Source organism: Miniopterus natalensis, chromosome 2 (assembly GCF_054644295.1).
Source record: "Miniopterus natalensis isolate mMinNat1 chromosome 2, mMinNat1.hap1, whole genome shotgun sequence".
Lineage (NCBI taxonomy): Eukaryota > Metazoa > Chordata > Mammalia > Chiroptera > Miniopteridae > Miniopterus > Miniopterus natalensis.
The window spans coordinates 118,553,344-118,557,908 of NC_142082.1; the positions used below are offsets into that span (position 1 = coordinate 118,553,344).

At 40.0% G+C, this 4,565-nt stretch overlaps 1 pseudogene; it reads right to left on the reverse strand.

The window, feature by feature from the left end:
- Positions 1-290: 290 nt before the first annotated feature.
- On the reverse strand, positions 291-1,335 carry LOC148093797 (cytochrome c oxidase assembly protein COX20, mitochondrial-like; annotated as a pseudogene).
- Between the last annotated feature and the right edge of the window lie 3,230 nt (positions 1,336-4,565).

Consider the following 4,565-nt stretch of genomic DNA (forward strand, 5'->3'; position numbering starts at 1 on the left):
AATAACATAGAGGTGCACATATTCTTTCTGATTGGTGTTTCAGGCTTCTTAGGGTATATTCCTAAATGTGGGATCACTGGGTCAAATGGCAGTTCCATTTTGAATTTTTTGAGGAAACTCAACACTGTTTTCCATAGTGGTTGCACCAGTCTGCATTCCCACCAGCAGTGTACTAGGGTTCTTGATTGAAAGCTTTCCTAATGATACATACGATGTTTTACATAGTTGATCTCAACTTTGTTCACGCTGACTTCAGTGAGTTGTATTTGGGTTTCTATGCTCAAGACTGTTCAATTGCTGCTGTTGCCTTTGGTTTGTTTTCTTTCAGATTAAGGTGGGTACTTTCATATAAAATTTTATTTCTAATTCCTTCTCTGGCAATTCTTTCCTGGATTCTTAACTTTGCATAATTATACCTACAATGGAACCAGCATCCAAAAATCACCAAGATAAAATTATCTTATTTCAACATCACATGACCTTCTCATCCTACTAGTTAACAAAAAAATGCCCAAGGCCAACCATGACAGAACCTAATAAATGATATAATACCAAGTCTTGTGCACATGGAATATTTTATTTTTCTTATCTCTTTTTTCTCTCCTCTCTCTTTTTAATTTTTCAAAACACCCCATTATTGACTGTGCACAGTTGTTAACAATTCACATTTCACTTTATCTACTGAGAGGAAGAACATTTATTCTTTCATTAAAAAGTTAAGCCCTTAGGGCAGCAGCAGGGATGTAGAGCCTCTTCTTATACATGCACTGTCCAATGAATGTGAAATGTTTCCATATTAATACAAAAGAGAAAAAGAAATAAAACCAATGATTTCTCTCCCACCCTCCATCATCCCCTCCCTGCCAATATACTTATTTTATAAAGTGCCAAAAGGTAAACAGTTCCCACACTTTTACTTCCATCAATCAGAAGAGAAATGTCAACATTTATTTGGTACTACTAAGTTCAGAGCCTCATTAGGACTGTGTGACAGTGACAAAAGGAGTGGGAGGCCATGGCCACCTCCTCAAGAAGATGCCTTCTGGACAGTGAGGTTGGAAAATCATGAGGGCTTTCATCAGCTTTCATACCTTGCTGCTCAAGTTTCTAGAGCTGTTTTTTAAGTTTTGAGATGTTCACTTGATACATCATCAGAAACTTGCCATTCAGATGAAAGACAGGGATGTCAAATTTATACCTTTCAGACCAAGGAGAGATTTCTTGAAGTGTGATGTCCACCTCCTGTAAAATGGTGATATTTTCAACATCTACAATTCCTTGGAGCTTAAAGGGCTCCCCCTTCCCTGGCTTGCCAGGCTCTGGTGCATTGGCCATGGGGACCAGGATATTAGTAATATTTTTGATGTGAATGTAAGAAGTTTATGCAGGAAAGTGGGGTTTAGTGACAGAATACAGCATTGGTTCATTGAAAACCAGACAGATTAGCTATAGAAAAGTCATAGAATTACATAGATGACACCCCAGCCCACCTATCTCTCTTTCATACACACTATCTCGTTCATTACAAATTATTGGAAAAGGGTCATATTGGATCAATTTATATTATCTGGGATCATGTTTACATTACACAAAATGGATTATAGAAGACCTGCTCTTTAGATAGGTAGAAACTAAAGGAAGGGATAATTAATAATTTTGAAAGATTTGGAAATTATTTTTGGTGTCATTTAAGCTAACAGCTCTCAGTTCCCAAATACTAGGCTTATTTAGTAAGTCATATTTGGTAACTGATGCTGTCAGCCCATAAATACACCTACCTAGTGAACATATAAAGTTGGAGAGCAGGAACATCATTAAAAACCTAAATTATGAAACCTAAGAAGAGCATGGAGAAAAACATGAAAGTTAAAAAAGAATGAAGAATTTACAATCCTAGAGTCCATCATAGAGGTTATATATTTTAAATGAGTGATATCATATAATCTTACAGGTAGTTGTAGGGGGGAGTTGTAGTCAATTTTTTCTTTCTTTAGAAAATGGAGACCTTGAGGTTAAGATTGGTCCAATGTCACATAGTTAATAAAAGGCAGAACTGACGTTTGAAACCAGGTCTGATTCCAAAGATCATCCTTTTGCTAAAAGCACATTCTATTTTGTTGTAAGTTTATAGGATGAGAGAGAGAGCAGTGCACAATCATAGGGCTCAGGTGGCCTTGAAAAAGCCATGTTCATTCAGGAAACTTTGATAAGTATTTTCAATGAATGGAACAAGTTTATTTTAAATAATCTATTACTCTTATTTATTCAGAAGCTCTTATCCTCAGTTTTAATCCTTCATCTACTTGAATGTATTTTTATCCCTTATACGGTCTCTTCTTCTGAATTCATTTCCAAGTAAAACTTTAATTTCTTACGTCCCTCTTTTTTTCTGCTCCAGCTAAATTTACCTCATGTTCCCAGATTGGTATTAAACTCTCAAACAAGAATCCAGGATCTGGCATCAAATTGCCTGAAATGAATCCTGATTCCACCTCTTAATAGCTGTGCGACCTCAGGCAAGTTATAAAATCTCCATGTGTCCAAGTTTTCTCAGCTAGAAAACAAAAGGGAGACCAATAAAAGTCAATACCTCTACATGGCACATAGTAAGCGCCTCAAAAAAATGTTACCTTCAGCAATATTCTTACTTGGGGGAGGGACAATACACATACACCTACACAGGATGATAGAGAAAATATTTATATGCTTGATTTGCACATATACCAATTAGGACAAATACTGACGCTCATGCTGTAGCAGGATCCTGGAGGCACTGGGCTTTTTATTGCTGCACAGTGCGGAAGTCCAAGGGGTCCCAGAAAGGAAAAAATATTGCTAGGACAGTGAGAAGAAGCTCAGAGGACTCAGTGCTGGGGCTATTTGCCAATTAATGCATAAGCATTCAAATACCATTTAGTATGTATATAGTTTGATATAGACTTGGGCATATGCCAAAAAAAAAAAAAAAAAAAAGTGCTGCTGAGAGAAACTAGTGCCTAATTATGAATGTAGCCAGGCTCAACATTCCGTATTGGAACACTGGTCTTCTGCTATGGAGGTTACCTTTTTTTTTTTTTAATATATCTATCTTTTTTATTGATTTCAGAGAGAGGAAAGGAGAGGGAGAGAGGGATAGAAACATCAATGATGAGAGAGTCATTGATCGAGCCCGCAAGCAGGGCATGTGCCTTGACCGGGAATCGAACCCCGATCACTTGGATCCTAGGTCCACGCTCAACCCCTGAGCCACGCCCAGCCGGGCTGGAGGTCACCTTTAAATCCCATGCCGCTGGAGTAGTTGATAAGAAAAATAATAGCCAATACGGACTGAGCACTTCTTAAGTGTCAGTCATTGTCTTAAGTGATTTACATACAATAATTAACTTAATCTTTACAAAAACATTTTGGGGCAGGCACGATTAAAATCTGCAGGTTACAGATAACAACGTGAGGGAGAGTGTCACAATCCATTGACAAAAATTAGTATGTATTTCAGATAGAGTAAATTTAACATGGAGGATAAGATGAAATAATGATGAAAGGCAAATTTAATAATGATGAAGAGAGCAAAAAGGAGTTTCTGAGAACATCCAAAGATTAATAGTGGTGGGTAGCAGCTACCGCTCCTGGGACTAGGGGGCGATAAAAGAGAAGGGGCGGTATTGTGAGGTCACAGTGCTGCTAATTGCATGGGTGGGATATCTCCGATGAGATAGTGGGGGGGTTTCCCTTTCCTCATTGGGAGCTGGGGCTTGGGTACTTACAATACCTCGAGAAAAAGAATTTTCTAAGACTCGTGTGGGAGAATGAGGTGTGGTAGAAAGGTTTATTTGTGTGAAATTGTCTCTCTCAGTTTTAAAAGTCCCATTTCCCTTAAGCCAGGCCTGGAAAAGGTGCAGCTGAGGGTTCAGCAGAGCTAAAGGCAGAGCCAGTGCCCAGAGTTCCAGTTCAGTGTGGAGCGGGGTCCGATGTCGTGTCAGGCTACTTAAAGTCCATGAGTCCATTGTGTGGGGGACCCACATGGCCATGGGCGTGGGGGCAAGTGCAGAGTGCGAGGGAACACCCGCTGCAACAAGCGTCTCAGAGCAAGTGGACCGAGAGAGAGAACTCCCTTTGTTTAGGAGTTTAAATAGCAAATATTCCCACACTCGCAGTGGCCATGCTTACATGCCGACTCTGGCCAATGCCCTGCACCCAGGTGTGACTGACAGGCAAACGCCTTCCCATGCCACCCAGGCCTTCCTGGGCATGCATCTATTGTCCAGGCCCTCCCTTCATCGATTTGCGGGAATAGACCTGGGGAACGTGAAACTGCAGCTTCCTGGCACAAATCACATACTTATATTATCTGGCCTTCCCATTATTCCTTTTCTGTTAATTAATAACCAGGTCATTACAACAGTATCAATAGGAGATTAGGGAAGGCGCCCTAGACGGTGGAAGCTTGGACTTTTTGGGAAGTCTCTGCTCAGCTGGTGTTAGATCTCTGTGAAAGTGTTATAACCTGGCAGCTTCTCAGACCACTAAGGATACTACTGGATATTGGGATGTCTAAGGGGCATGCA